Source organism: Littorina saxatilis, linkage group LG15, assembly GCF_037325665.1.
Source record: "Littorina saxatilis isolate snail1 linkage group LG15, US_GU_Lsax_2.0, whole genome shotgun sequence".
Classification (NCBI taxonomy): domain Eukaryota; kingdom Metazoa; phylum Mollusca; class Gastropoda; order Littorinimorpha; family Littorinidae; genus Littorina; species Littorina saxatilis.
This window is the reverse complement of record NC_090259.1, coordinates 5,313,933-5,330,599: the sequence shown is the minus strand read 5'-3', so window position 1 is coordinate 5,330,599 and position 16,667 is coordinate 5,313,933. Positions and strand designations below refer to the sequence as shown.

Here is a 16,667-nt window from a genome sequence, read left to right as displayed (position 1 = left end):
ATGCCTAATTAGAGTAAAATAGCTTTGAAAGCCATTCAGCAATAATTAAATTACAGGAAAAATCACAACTGGTCCCTATTAGGGGCCTGGGCGCCTAATATGGACCAGTGGAGAGGCCTTCACGAATCGCTGTAAAAAGCCCCCTATACTTCAAAATAATAATAATAATAATAAGAAGAAGAACATTTATATAGCGCTAAATCAAAAACTTTCGTTAAAAAGGCTTGCTCTAAGCGCTTGACATCTAAACTAAAACGTCATTCACACTCTTTACAATGATGTACAAGAACTTCATGTCACACTCTTTCATTCAGTATAGCACCATTCACACAGTTGTTATTCTGTACAAGACAATAAGTTAGTCTAACATTTAGAATGTTCATAAGATGAAAACAAGAGAAAACCAGACTGATTAAAACAACTGCTTAGTGCTAACAAAGCATGAATCTTAATGATAACGTAATACATGTTTAACTGTTAAGACCATAAAAAAAAACCTATATGCTAAAATAACTTCGAACTTTTAAGAACTTCTTATAAGATACACAGCACATCTAGATAAACACCAGAATGATAAAACAAAAGGCAACATTATACAACTTAGTGTGCAAGTCAGACAAATTAAAATATGCTTTAGATTTATCTGTTTTGGGTTGATGAGAGCATTATTTGAAGCACACCAGGAAACTAAAGAAGCTTATCAAAAACATAGTGAAAATAAGTGAAATTATCAACTTCCACGAAAAGAAGACTATTTGTTATATTTGTGTGAAAGCTCAAGTATATAGTTATAGGTTATTTTCAGCAAACTTCTTTATGAATTAATGAAACCAGTCTTTAGCTTTTATTTTATTCTATTTGTTGAAGGTGGTCCGTATTAGGTGACATACACATATCATTTGAGATGTTGCTATTATTTTTTGTTTGCAGTAGAAACTCGGGGTCAACACTGCTAAAATGTAACAAATACAGTCTTAGCTGTCATATGTAGCACGTTTTGTGTGATAAAAGCTTTGGCTGTGGACAGAAACGAGTCCGTTTTAGGCGGCAAATTTAGAGTGAACGCTGCCAAAAGTGAAAAATAGAGTAAAAGCCTAACGGGTTTGAGGTTTGTGTTTCTGCAACTATTATGACATGTGCAAGTTATCCAGAGAGGGTGAATATAGCGAATAAAACTTTTTTGAGCGCTCTATCGCCGTTAGTTTGTCAGAACAGAAGGTTGTCCATATTAGGAGCCCTTCCCCTATATATTCATAAGCGCACATACACACATGCACACGCACAGACACATACAAACACACGCACATCACAATTGTCGAACCACGGCCATGAATAAGGCGCACTACACTGACAGTAAATAGATCAATAAGTATCAACACAAACGATCCCGACTTCTTGGTCTTCTGGTGGAAATTTTTAATTTGTTTAGAAACACTTTGAGATCACCGTTAGCCCTATATTATCTTTTATGGCTTCTCAAATGGCAGAACATACAGACAGACAAAAGCCGCTAGACCCCATCACAAACAGAACTCTACAATCCACAGGTGTGCCCACACACACACACACACACAAACACACACACACACACACACACACACACACACACACACACACACACACACACACACACACACACACACACACACACACACAGAGAAGCCGTATAGATATATATATCTATAAATGTATAGAGATAGACGACAGTGTATTTTTCGCGTGGCTATAAATTGATTCGACCTTTTCACTTTTACAGTAAGGACAACTTACGGGTACATGCAAGGAAAGCCCACAACTTCTAAGGCGAACAACTCTGCAGAGTCTGCTGTGAAGGGCGACGGTAGTCTCCCTGTCACACTCGACCCCCTTTGAATGAACTTAAATCCCTCCCAGGTGGAATGGGAACAGCACGAACATGATTCAGTGACCAAAACACCACAATCACCTTTGAAGGCGAAGTCCACTCAAACGGGATTGAGAATAATTGTTATGGCTTCTTGAAGGAAGGCCTGAACACACTGACACACTAATGCCGCTAGACCAAATCACAAACAGAACTCTACAATCCACAGGTGTTGCCCACACACACACACCACACACACACACACACAAACACACACACACACAGAGAAGCCGTATATATAAATGTATATCTATATCTATAAATATATAGAGATAGGTGACAGTGTATTTTTCGCGTGGCTATAAATTGATTCGACCTTTTCACTTTTACAGTAAGGACAACTTACGGGTACATGCAAGGAAAGCCCACAACTTCTAAGGCGAACAACTCTGCAGAGTCTGCTGTGAAGGGCGACGGTAGTCTCCCTGTCACACTCGACCCCCTTTGAATGAACTTAAAGTGTAACTAAACAGACATTTTGAAGTGTCAGCTTTGCTGAATTGCTTTATGTTTTGTCCAAGTATAGACCTGTAGAAGCGATACTGGACGATTTTTCCAACGTTTACTGTGTTTTCTGATTTACTACGATTTTTTAAAAGTGCTGAACCCATTTCAGATTTACCTGCTTATCTGTTCTTGATTTGATACTTCCAAAGAACAAGTGGTACTTTGAGTTCCGGTTTTATGTTTTAACCAATCAGAATTTGGTTCCTAAATAAAATCGTCTGCTGCCTGTCCCAGCAGAGTCGGCAACAAGCACTGCTTGCCACATGTGTGATGTTACCAACAGAAATAGCCATAAATTGGGCAAGGTAGCAATGTAAATGAATTGGATCTAACTAATGTGCTTGTACTGCATCTCTGGCCTTTGAATTCACTCCAAATGTACTGGCTCAGCGTGAGAGGCAACATCCTGTCGAAGTCGTAAGCACGAGGCTGACTGGGAGATTATTATTCGAAGAGCATGCTGAAAAGTTGTAAGTACAATATTTTACATGTTCTCGACATTTCTGTTGATCTTTCCTTAACTTTAATTGTTTCCTTGATTTAAAACCCTAGGGCTTGTATTTTCATTTGTGATACTAAGCACGTATCTTTACCACAGTATCTGATCACTTCACACTTGAATTTTAGAATGATGAAGTGGAATTATTTCTGGATCTAATTTATTCCTTGTTCCCCCCCTCTCGATTCCTTTTTTCGCCACACATGTATTGTCGTGTAAGGGGGTAGATGCGTGTACTGGCTGATGTTTTGATTTTTTTACTTCGGTCAGATACAGATGATTGAAAAAAAACTTGTCAAGGATTTCAGAATTTAATAGATCTGTTCGAAGTTTTTACGGGATGGGTCCTGTTACAATATAGACTGAATGTGCGCAAGATGAACTTTTGATTAAACATACACACACAAATGAATCTCTTGATTTTGTTATACGGCGAATGTCCAGTTCCCACCACCACGTCTGTGGTATGTTTTTATACTGTTTGATTGAATAGACTGACGTGCATTCTCTCGCAAATGTGCGCGCGTGTGTGTTTGTCTGTGCCTCAGACTTATTAATCAAAAATGATGTTGCACATTGCAGATCTATGCGACAGGAGCAAGTGGACAAGACAGCTACATTTGTCTGAGCGAAGATCCAACGGTAAGCTCTTTTAGCCGAAGACAGCGAGCCTGGGTGCATGCATGCAAGCTTCTATCATGTTCGTGTGAGTGCTGCCGGGCTATTAGACGCCTTTTCATTATTCTTGATTTGGAGATCCATGCAGGGTATTAGAAAGTGCAGAATATACACGTTTGAACAAATACGATGTGTGTTTGCTCTGAAAAAAAGAAAAAACGCAACAAACAAACATTGTATTTGTTTAAAGTATCACAAATATTTATTACCTGTATCTGCATGTTTTGATAATGATGAAGGGTAAATTACTTTGACGTGTGCTTTTTTTTAACCACACTGATAACGAATAATAGAAACACAGACACACTTAATAACATATCCACAAAAATTGTAACAATAAATGTAAGCTGAACAATGCCTGCAACACATTTCAGGCCTCAGAAGTAAGTAATTATGAGATTCAGACAGAGAGAGAAAGCCCAACACGAAACCAGTTGTGACATTTTTTATTTCATTATGTAATATTAAAAACACGACAACAACGTATTTCCTGTACTTAGTTTCGTGCAATTATGGATTGCAAAGTATGTCTAATTGAGTGGCATAAAGAGGCACAGTTGCATGAAAAACCAACTCGGATCTTGACTAGGATCAGGATTTTACATGGACACAACCTAGAATTTAACATCCTGGGGGGAGGGGGGTACTGCGCCTTTCACATCAAGATGTAAAGATCTATTTTAAATAATACTTATTAGAAGGGAACAAAATCAAACAAACTACAACAATCGTTCTGAGGGGAGAGAATTACCTCTTCCGAAGAAATTACCTCCCTTGCTTTTCTTGTCGTGACTTATGTAGAGTAAAGTGAATAGAAAGTGAATCAGTCAGTAACAAAAAAACCCACAACATTTCTTAAGATCAATGAGGAGTCTTGAAGTATTTGTCAATGTTAATCTTGTATGCATAACAAACAATATATTACGGATTGATAATTAAAGAAAATCGTCTCTTCTACAGGGTTGACCCCCCTAAAAAGGACACCCACAACCATGCAAATTACTTCTGCATCTGTTGAACCAATTATTTTATATATGGTATTCATTATCTTCAGTTTATGTTCTGCCTTTCCAGTAAGTGGCAATTTTGTAAATTGAATGGTTGACATTGAGCGGTAGCCATTTTTACCTAATTTAAACCCTTCAGGCTTTTACCTTTTTGATTATTTTGAATGTCTGAGTATGTAAAAACATCCCCTTCAACCCCCAGGCTATCGATGACCTGAAGAAAGCATGCAGTTACAGCTAGGTTCAGGGCAATCCTCAGACACGATGGCGTTGGTGTCATTGGTGATGCAAAAGTTAGATAATTTAACCTAAAAATTTGCCACTTTGTGAACTGCACATGTATAAAATCAAGTTTAAGTATGCTGAATATGAAGTTATCCAGTCAATTGGTGTAGAAGTTATAGCATTTCTGACAGTTAACAGTATTTAAAATCTCTAAAGTAAAATCTGACATATTCGAAAGTTTTGCATAAACACCCAGACAATTGTTACGATATTCTCCTAAGCTTCTCCACTTCTCAGCCCTGTCTTGGAAATGAATTCGAATAAGGCAGTCAAAATAACTTAGTTTGGAGCACCCATCAATCAGAATAAGCATTAACTTTTGACACAGGAAATATCTTCTACCGAAAGCTCTCCTGGTTTTATTCTACATTTTTCCTGCATAATGGTAACAAATTTAATGATAAATCTAAACAACGAAGTGACTGTGGTAAGATGAACAAAGTTAAAAAACAAAGGATTACTGTAAATGGTTTACGAATCGAAATCTAAACAAATTTTAATGATAAGTAAAACAAGTCGCGTAAGGCGAAAATACAATATTTAGTCAAGTAGCTGTCGAACTCACAGAATGAAACTGAACGCAACGCAACGCAGCAAGACCCGTATACTCGTAGCATCGTCACTCCACCGCCCGTGGCAAAGGCAGTGCACGTGGAATTGACAAGAAGAGCGGGGTATCCGTTGCGCTAAGAAGGATAGCACGCTTTTCTGTACCTCTCTTTGTTTTAACTTTCTGAGCGTGTTTTTAATCCAAACATATCATATCTATATATTTTTGGAATCAGGAACCGACAAGGAATAAGATGAAAGTGTTTTTAAATTGATTTCGAAAAAAATAATTTGATAATAATTTTTATATATTTAATTTTCAGAGCTTGTTTTTAATCCGAATATAACATATTTATATGTTTTTGGAATCAGCAAATGATGGAGAATAAGATAAACGTAAATTTGGATCGTTTTATAAATTTTTATTTTTTTTTACAATTTTCCGATTTTTAATGACCAAAGTCATTAATTAATTTTTAAGCCACCAAGCTGAAATGCAATACCGAACCCCGGGCTTCGTCGAAGATTACTTGACCAAAATTTCAACCAATTTGGTTGAAAAATGAGGGCGTGACAGTGCCGCCTCAACTTTCACGAAAAGCCGGATATGACGTCATCAAAGACATTTATCAAAAAAATGAAAAAAACGTTCGGGGATTTCATACCCAGGAACTCTCATGTCAAATTTCATAAAGATCGGTCCAGTAGTTTAGTCTGAATCGCTCTACACACACACACAGACACACACACAGACACACACACAGACACACGCACATACACCATACCCTCGTTTCGATTCCCCCTCGATGTTAAAATATTTAGTCAAAACTTGACTAAATATAATGAACAAAAAAATAAAATAAAAAAAAGCTAACGTCCTCGCATTTGTCCAGAATTATTCCATGTTTAACATGGGAACAGAGGTATAATTGGTCTAAAGAATTTATCTGTATGCAATGCCCGCTATAGGTGAAAGACTTTTGTGGAAGCCATGGAAGAATGCATCGCTGTTGTGCTGGTTCAGCTTGAGGTCCTGTCCTAGCGAATATCCTGCACACACAAAAACACGACTTTTTAAGCCACTTATGTTGCATTCCGTGACATAGCTTTGTTAAAACCGTGTGCCTGATAATAATGACAGATTTTTTTTTAAGACACCCCATATAATATTGTTTGACAATCTCTTTCAACATAGTTTACGAATCACCAATGTGTATACAAACGCAAATAACCCACAGGTCAATAAATTACTTTCCAGAGAGAGAGAGAGAGAGAGAGAGAGAGAGAGAGAGAGAGAGAGAGAGAGAGAGAGAGAGAGAGAGAGAGAGAGAGAGAGAGAGAGAGAGAGAGATCAAAACTAGAAAATGTGTGCTATATAAAACAAGGATAATCACTGTCAAATCTTTGCTTGTACCTGCATGGTGTTTACTGCGCTATATACACAACCTGTTTTATTTCATTTTTTTTTTATTTTTTTTTTTTGGGGGGGGGGGGGATGTTTTGTGATGAGGGTTTTTTCAAAGCCTTTACTGCTTTAGTCATTGAATCCACCCGACTTCGATTTATTGTTCAGTGATGGGTAATTGTGTGACCAACTATGTAAGTTAGTGATTGTTCTGGCTTCATACAATGACATTGCATTAATTTTATAAGTGTATGTGTGTGTGTTTCAGGCAAAAGCTGATATTACAGTCCTAGTTGTATGCAGTACCTCTGCTTCTTCGTTCAGGAATCAAAGTATACAATCTAAACCGATTATTTTGTTCAATAATGTTCAGCTTACCATCCCGAAGAAGGCAGTAACGTGCCGAGATATTGATTATAGATATTAACGTACCTAACCTGGTTACTGGTGTGTTTTCTTTTTATTTCAATAATGTAAATGTGTGACACCTTGCAGGGTACTTGATGTTCAGAGCAATTTTTCTGGCAAAAGACCTTTTATGGATCAAAGAAAACTTTTGTCGTGGTGCACAAGTCAATCAATTTGGTTGATAAATAATTTGTGCTGCATTTTCCCTGGTTCCAAAACGTAGTATGTATTACCACATGTCCTTACCTGTCATTGGCATCACATGATTCTCTGCAAGCAGTCTTTTGTGGAAATACCAGGCATGAAAACTGAAGAAAAAAAAAAAAATACTGAAAAAAAAATTCGAAGGCGCGTAGCGCCAAGTTTCGCCGGCGCATAGCGCCAAGTTTTGCAGGCACGAAGCGCCAAGACTTCTAGGGGGGTCCGGGGGCATGCCCCCCCCGGAATTTTTTTTTTTCAAGGGTGCAATTTGGTGCAATCTGGGGCTATCTGAGCCTTAAAATTGGATTCAAACATGGCCCCAAAACTATTTTACTATAACTATGACTAGGGGGAAAAAAAAAATTAAAAAATTTAAAAAAAATTAAAAATTAAAAAAATTTAAAAAAATTTAAAAAATTTAAAAAAAAATTAATAAACAGGAAAAATACGGAAAAAAAATACGGTTTATTCTTTTCAGAAATACGGAAAATACGGAGAATTTTCATGCCTGAATACGTCATTTAACACTTGCACTTATAGTAGGGCTGATGGGGTCTATGTCGACCAAAAGAGTGGTATTCTCTGTAGGTCGAGTTCCTGTAGGTGGATTCCCTGTATACCTAAGACTTTAAAATTGGCAATCTAGTATACAGGGAATCCCACAGGGTGCAGTTTTTCAATAAAACTTGCAAACCATACTCGAATTTCTAAGAAATATAAAAAAAAAGATCGAAAAACATCAAATTCTAACGATGTCGCTAAGCATCACGTGACTTTCATTGATATTAGCAAAACGCTACAGGAACTACACCCTGTGGTATTCCCTGTATACAAGATTGCCAATTTTAAAGTCTTAGGTATACAGAGAATCCACCTACAGGAACTCGACCTACAGTGAATCCCATTCTTTTGGTCGACATAGACCCCATCAGCTATAGTAGGTGGCTGTGGAACGGTAGACATGCAACGACAACGAACAACAAAAGACAAAGTGTGGAGAACACTCATTTTTCTTAACATACGCTAAGTTTCTTTGAGAATGCTCCAAGTGAAAATCAGGGGTTCCTAGGCCTGATATCACAATTAAGAATGTGTTTGTCGTTGTGTCTGTCATCTATCCTAGTCGTTTGATTTAGAAGAAAGCAAACTTATTACAATGACGATTTTCTTCGGTTTTTGATGAAGGATTGGCATCTTTTCCTATTTTCCAACTCTGCCACCATACACTGGCCGTTCAGGTCTGCATGTCGACCACATGGTGTGTGATCAGATTTTTCGGACATGTTCACAATGCTTACATGACCACCAAATGGAAAATCAGTTTGTATTTGTTATGTTTTTGTGTAAGCACAATCTTCATACAAGTAAACAGAAACAGTTTTGTTGCAAACAGAGCCTTCATAAGAAAAAATGCTTCTAAGTCAAAATACATACCCCCTTGTTCGTATTGCGTAAAATATACCCATAAATTCTGGACATCATATTTTTATTTTTTTTCACAACAATGAAACCAAACTTTGGCATATGTTTTAGCAATATATTCACAATAAAACCTATGAGTTTGAAGGCTGCATCTTGTTTTGTTTATTTTTGAGAATTTTTTTGCAAACCCATGCAAATGGCCAGTTTCTGGGGAGAGACTGGGGAGATAATGGCCAGTATAGAAAGAGTTAATAAGTAAACTAATGTCAGAAGTAGGTATTTACCTTGTTTGCCTTCGCGTTCTTGATAGCCCGCTGCAGCATTTGTATCACTTCCCTTGACATTCAAAACGCCAATGTATTTCTGAAAGGAAAATAAAGATATTGACCGAAACATCACACAAGTGGTATATCATGCTAGGTTTTGTTTACAGTGCCTGTTCTACGACCACATCTGATTGTAATTTAAATAAAGAAAAACTGTATCCATTTATTACTTCTCTATTTGTGTGTGTTTGTGTGTGTGCAGGGGCGGATCACATCATTTTTAAGGGGGAGATTCCAAATTTCTTTTAGGGACAATTTGACGACGCGAAGCGTTTAGTTGAAGACGCGAAGCGTTCAACCTCCTTGGGGGGGGGGGGGGGGGGGGGGTGGGGGGTCCGACAAATGTTGATAAAAACAAGGAAAATGGATCAATCCGAGCCAAGAAACATCCCCTAATACACCTTCCAAAAAAGTAAATATATTAAGAAGAAAAATTTGAATCACAACAAGGACAACTGATAGATCTGGCGCAACCTGAGCAAACTAATTAGCCAACTTCTTTCCAAAATCGTCACTTAGAATACAAAGGCCGGATCCGCCCAGTGTGTGTGTGTGTGTGACCGATGACCTTCTCTAAATTCTTATCGTTGCGTTTGCATGGTAATAAAGTTTTAATACTGGATATGCCCATGAAAAAATATCATTTCTTGTTCATGTCATTGTGTGTGTGTGGCCAGGACCGTGACTTCTGCTTGCCTCGACGTCTTCAGAAAAGACACAAAATGCCAGCAGGCGTATGTTCTTGGAGCACTCAGTATGCCGTCATCTGCAAACAAATAACTACAAATTATTCAATTGTGTAAATAAAGAACAATCATTTTAATATTACAACAAAAAAATTCATATAACTGTAGTCTTCACCAGAGACATCCACTACACTATCTTTAAATAAAACTGCCGTAAAAAATTGAAATACTATAAAACTTACCCCCACTCAGATCTATTCGGGATTATTCAAGTTTCAACCATGAAACGATGCCGGTTTGGACAGATCTGCTAGTTTGCCGCTGAAACTGAAATCAAAGGCGATCTTCAGAACTATTTCTAATCTTGTATTTGTGATTAATATAAAATACTGATCTTCCCAATAGAAGCTGATGTGTATACACATGACCAGGACAAGGTATTTTGTTACAGGGCATTTACGCAGACGTCGCAGTTCAAAATATCGTTTTAGATCTGATTTTGTACAGCAGCCTGTGTGATTCAGAATCGTCTGCCCTTTTTCGGTTTAACATTTTATGGACGATTCCTATGAGACTGCTCAATCATAACTGATGACAAATTCAGAAACAGATGATGGTTTCAAGTAGGCTACAGTAATGATTCGTTAAAAATGTCAAGCCACTCGTCGATCATTCACACTCAAAGAACCCAAGCCAAATCTGCTCTGGTTCCGAGCAGCTTTTTCCAACTGAGACCCTAATTGTTACGCATCTGCCGCGAAAAGATAGACCACAAACAAGCGGCACTGTACCATGCTTTCGTTTATGTTGCTAAACAGATTAAATGTGCATTGTAAATGTGCTTACAGCAAAGAAATGCATCCTTACTTACCACAAAAATACTGGTACCACATTCATCGCACGTGTGTCTTCTTACCAAAACCAATCGATATGTTTGTTTACGATGTATTGGTAATTACTAACCGTTAACTATTTTTCAAAAATCTGAAATGACTTTTAAGAATCAAAGAAAGATTCGCTAAAACGGTTGACTTCAGAAAATAAGCAATATTTTTCTGAACCATGAAATAAAAATCGAAAACTCCGTTTGATCTTTTATTTTGGTAGATTGATGACAACAGCCGGAACTGAAAGTACCAGAACCAAAAATTAAGGGCATTAATCAGGTAAACTAAGAAGATTGTCGTTCCTGGCGCGCACTTCACATGTCCGTCAAACAGTGTCCGAGTGAGAGAAAAAAAAATTTTTTTCGCAGTTCGACAGTATATGAGGCCCTTCTTCATATCAAAGTGTAAAGGTTGCTGAACGACGTTTTTCCTTTTTGCTTGTTTAGTTACACTTTAAATCCGATTTTATCATCATCTGTCTGTATGTTCTGGCCGTGATTTGAGAAGCCATAACAGATAATATAGGGCTAAGAAATAAGCTCTAAAATTCTCAATCCCGTTTGACAGGACTTCGCCTTCAAAGGTGATTGTGGTGAACCGCCACGCTGTCTGTCTCTGTCTCGCGATTCACCCCGGCGAAGCCGGGTAATCCTTTAGTACATGATAAAGAAGGATTCTTAGTGACCTAACTGCGGCTACAGTTGCGGATGGAAAAATTGGGAACATACTAACTAAAATACAGTGGGTGTCGACCAATTCTTCGATTTTTGTTCCATCGCCACCCAGGGCCGCTTTGTTGGGGTAGAATTTCCGAGACTACGGCAATATGCTCGCGCAAGCATACAACGTCAAGATGTTTTGACGTCAATGCAGCGTGACGTCATCCCCTCTCTTGCAACTTTCTCTTGCGCACGTGGCTTGTGTGTGTTTGCATACATGTTTGCATGCACGTGTGTTTGTGTTTGTGTGTGTGTGTGTGCGTGTGTGTGTGTGTGTGTGTGTGTGTGTGTGTGTGTGTATGGGTGTGTGTGTGTGTGTGTATGGGTGTATGTGTGTATGTGTGTATGTATGTGTGTGTGTGTGTGTGTGTATGTGTGTATGTATGTGTGTGAGTGTGTGCGTGTGTGTCAATGTACGTGTGTGTGTGTGTGTGTGTGTGTGTATGGGTGTATGTGTGTGTGTGTGTGTGTATGGGTGTATGTGTGTGTGTGTGTGTGTATGGGTGTATGTGTGTATGTGTGTGTGTGTGTGTGTGTGTGTGTGAGTCTGTGTGTTGATACGATATTGGCTTGGTTTTGGCTAATAAGACGTTGTGTGACCGTCATGCATAGGGGGCGCATGCGAGGAGCATGGCGACGCTGTGTCGTGGAATAAACCAGAGTCAAGAGAAACTCCAATACCGTCTTTGTTGACATTATCCAGTGTGAGAGGTTTGTTACAGACATGCACTAACGTTACATGGTGTCAGCTTCTTCATTAGTGTTTAAAACTGATTAAAGTGGTCACAAAAAACATTGCAGTGGTTGATCAGTCAGTTTTGGGGCAGTTTGATGACGTTTTTGAAGGGGAGCTAGGTGATCTTCAGGGTGTGTTACACATACAGACAGACAGCACAGTTCCACCTGTCAAACTACCATGCAGAAAATGGCCACTTGCAATTCGCGACAAAGTCAAAAAAGAGCTTGACAGGCTGCAAGCACTAGGGGTCATAACACCAGTACACAGTCCAACAGACTGGGTTAGTAGCGTTGTTGTTACCATGAAACCCAATGGGTCAGTACGTCTCTGCCTTGACCCAAAACCATTGAACAAAGCGCTCAAACGCAATGACTACCCCATGAAAACGATAGACGACGTACTTGGTGAGCTTCAGGGTGCGCGTTATTTCAGTCATTTTGACGCACGGAATGGGTTTTGGCATGTTCACCTGGATGAAGAGAGCAGTTTGCTCACTACGTTTGAGACACCTGAAGGAAAATTTCGTTGGCTGCGCATGCCTTTCGGAATTTCAGTGGCGCCAGAAGAATTCCAACGTCGAATGGACGAGGCAGTTCAGGGTTTGCCCGGAGTTTTTGCCGTACATGATGACATCATTGTCTGGGGCAAGGGTGATACAGATGAAGAGGCCTCAGTTGATCATGATCGAAACGTCCAAAGTCTGTTGCAGCGTTGTCGTGAGAAGAACGTCAAGCTGAACAAGCAGAAGGTTGAATTGAAGAAGACAGAGATATCGTACCTGGGTCACGTGATCTCGAAAGAGGGGTTGAAAGTTGATCCGAAGAAAGTTGATGCAATCAACTCATTTCGACAACCCGAGGACAAGGCTGATGTTCAGCGTCTGTTGGGTATGGTTGGCTATCTGCAAAAGTTTGCGCCGCAGTTGTCTGAGAAAGCCGCGCCATTGCGAGAACTAGTCAAAAAGAACGTCCTGTTCAGATGGAATGAGGACCACACCAAAGCACTTGACGAGATCAAAGCAATGCTGTCTGAACCACCAGTTCTCAGATATTTCAGTTCTGAGGGGAAGACGACTCTTCAGTGTGATGCTTCAGAGTTTGGTCTTGGTGCTTGCCTGATGACCGATGGTCAACCGGTACATTTTGCGTCACGAGCGTTGACTGAAACAGAACGACACTATGCGCAGATTGAAAAGGAGATGTTGGCGATAGTGTTTGGTTTGGAGCGTTTCGAACGCTATTGTTTTGGACGACAGGTGGAGGTCGAGTCAGACCACAAACCATTGATTCCGATACACCAGAAAAGTCTGCTGAGCGCGCCGAAGCGGCTGCAACGCATGCTGATGAGAACTCAAAGGTTTGACTACACGGTAGTCTACAAGAAGGGCTCAGAGATGTGGTTAGCTGATGCTCTCAGTAGGGCGGTTCACAAGTCCAGTGGGGGCAAAGGCAAGGTGAAAAAGGAGGCAATTTTTCAAACAGACCTTGAAAAAGAGGTGGAAGACATTCAGATGGCTTCATACATTTCAGTGTGTGAGTCAACATTGCATGAACTTCAGAAGATGACAACAGAAGATGAAAATCTGTGTCATCTCAAGAGAGTGATACAAGGGGGATGGCCAGAGGACAAAAGGAGTGTTCCATTGAGGCTACAGGTGTATTTTCCCTTCCGAGAGGAGTTGTCAGTTCAGAACGGCCTCGTATTCAAAGCTGAAAGGATTGTTGTTCCTGAGGGCATGAAGCAGAGAATCATGCAGTTGCTTCATAAGAGTCATACAGGCCTACAAGGTTGTTTGAGGAGAGCTCGAGAGGTGGTGTATTGGGTCAACATGGCGAAGGACATGGAACGGTTTCTCTCACAGTGTGAACCGTGTCAAACGTTCCAAAAGGCGCAGCCCAAGGAACCAAGCATCAGTCATCCCATTCCAGAACGCCCATGGCAATATGTGGCTACTGATCTCATGGAATGCAGGGGGAATGACTATCTTGTGGTAGTAGACTACTACTCTGACTTCTTTGAAGTTGATCGTCTTGACAAGAAGACGGGCAAGGAGGTGATTTACAAGCTGAAAGCACACTTTGCCAGGCATGGCATACCAGAGCGGCTTGTTTCTGACAATGGACCGCCTTTCCAGGGTTCAGAGTTCAGGACATTTGCTAATCAGTGGGGATTTGAACATGTCACGAGTTCTCCAGGTTACCCACAGTCAAACGGTAAAGCTGAAAACACTGTCAAAACAGTCAAAGATCTCATGAAAAAGTGTGCTGAAGATCAGTCAGATGCATACTTAGCACTGCTGGAACTTAGAAACATACCATCAGAGAAAGTGCAAACATCTCCATCACAGAGACTATTTGGCCGCAGAACGAGAACGCTGTTGCCGACAGCTAAAACACTGCTGAAGCCAAAAACATGCACAGGGGTGAAACAAAAACTAGAACAGAAAAAGTTCACACAACAACAGTACTACAACAGAAGCTCCACAGAGCTGAGTGATCTAAAGCCAGGCCAGGAAGTTAGGTTCAAAGCTCCAAGAACAAATCGGTGGATAAAAGCAACAGTAGACAGTCAAGTTGATGTCAGATCATACAAAATCAGGACGGCTGATGGCAAAGAATACAGGAGAAACAGAAAAGATCTGAGACAGGCATCACACAAGTTCACAGTACATGTACAACCAAGATGTGTACACACTGATGCTGAATACAGCACAATGGACACAGACCAAATGGACAGACAATCACAATCTCTGTGCAACAGACATAGACAGTACAGAGAGCAGGAAAAACAAACAGGAAAAACACATGAGTTCAACATTCCTGAAGAAAATACAGACACTCAGGTGCCAACCCATGATATAAACACAAGAGTAGACACTCGGAATACAGAAACTCATGTTCAGTCTCCGAAGAAGTCCACATGTATCAAACTTAATATACAGAACACAGCAGCCACATGTACAAAGACACACACACCACAGACTGACTGTGCAGCCACCCAAACATGCACATCCAGAGGTAGGGTGATCAAGAAACCAAGCTACCTGCAAGAGTACACCACTTAAAACAGACAAACCATCATCGAGTTTAAGTTTTTGAGTCACTTGAGAAAAAGTGACTCTATGTAATCGGTCAGTGTTAGTCTGTCCGGCCGGCCGTCCGGCCGGCCGTCCGTAGACACCACCTTAACGTTGGACTTTTCTCGGAAACTATCAAAGCGATCGGGCTCATATTTTGTTTAGTCGTGACCTCCAATGACCTCTACACTTTAACGATGGTTTCGTTGACCTTTGACCTTTTTCAAGGTCACAGGTCAGCGTCAAAGGAAAAATTAGACATTTTATATCTTTGACAAAGTTCATCGGATGTGATTGAAACTTTGTAGGATTATTCTTTACATCAAAGTATTTACATCTGTAGCCTTTTACGAACGTTATCAGAAAAACAAGGGAGATAACTAGCCTTTTCTGTTCGGCAACACACAACTTAACGTTGGGCTTTTCTCGGAAACTATAAAAGTGACCGGGCTCAAATTTTATGTGAACGTGACTCATTGTGTTGTGAATAGCAATTTCTTCCTGTCCATCTGATGCCTCATATAATATTCAGAACTGCGAAAGTGACTCGATCGAGCGTTTGCTCTTCTTGTTATGTTTGAATGTTACTTATTGAAGGATGTATGAAGTAGAAAAAGGATTGAGTGTGAGAATTGTGTTAGTTGAACAATTAAAACAGGAAGTATTTAAGTTAAGCACAGGGAGGTGAACTTTGCTTGTTACATTATGAAACTTGAACAATTGAAGAGATGGAGGGGGTTGTGCCTCTGTGAAGAGACAATGAAGGACAATCGGCACCGAAAGTCTGAATGTAATCAAATGGAGTAAATGTTTATTTCGTAACTGTTCATACTTAAGTAAGAGGTGGATGCCTACTGTTTTAGTCATTTCTTATTCAATTCAGTGTTCAATGTTCTTTCATTTTGTTTATTCAAATTCGTTGTTTAAGGAAAGGGAGATGATACGATATTGGCTTGGTTTTGGCTAATAAGACGTTGTGTGACCGTCATGCATAGGGGGCGCATGCGAGGAGCATGGCGACGCTGTGTCGTGGAATAAACCAGAGTCAAGAGAAACTCCAATACCGTCTTTGTTGACATTATCCAGTGTGAGAGGTTTGTTACAGACATGCACTAACGTTACATATGTGTTTGACTATGTGCATGTGAGGTTGTGCTTTGTGTGCATGAATGTTGCGTGTGTGCAATGTGTGTTCGTACCCCCCGCGGGTTAGGGGGAGTCCCATATTGGTTGGGACTAGAAAGAATTTACCCGATGCTAACCAGCATGTCGTAAGAGGCGACTAACGGTTCTGTTTCTTCTCTTCTTTTGTCTTATTTCTGCCTTACCAGTCCTTTCACCTATATTTCCTTCCAAGAAAACTCTCCCTA

General features: G+C 39.9%; 2 long non-coding RNA genes across 4 annotated transcripts; one reads left to right on the top strand and one right to left on the bottom strand.

The window, feature by feature from the left end:
* Positions 1 to 2,190: 2,190 nt before the first annotated feature.
* On the top strand, positions 2,191 to 9,354 carry LOC138948306 (uncharacterized). The gene is made up of 2 exons (XR_011449966.1): positions 2,191 to 2,880; positions 3,492 to 9,354. It is a non-coding gene; the product is annotated as an uncharacterized lncRNA (long non-coding RNA).
* Positions 6,271 to 10,783, bottom strand: LOC138948305 (uncharacterized). Of its 3 annotated transcripts, none has more exons than XR_011449965.1 (4): positions 9,871 to 10,783; positions 9,149 to 9,227; positions 7,488 to 7,549; positions 6,271 to 6,478 (listed from the first exon to the last, which is right to left on the bottom strand). It is a non-coding gene; the product is annotated as an uncharacterized lncRNA (long non-coding RNA). The 3 variants fall into 3 exon arrangements; XR_011449964.1 differs by having other exon boundaries at positions 6,272 to 6,478; positions 9,887 to 10,783; XR_011449963.1 differs by lacking the exon at positions 9,871 to 10,783 and having other exon boundaries at positions 6,277 to 6,478; positions 9,149 to 9,494.
* Between the last annotated feature and the right edge of the window lie 5,884 nt (positions 10,784 to 16,667).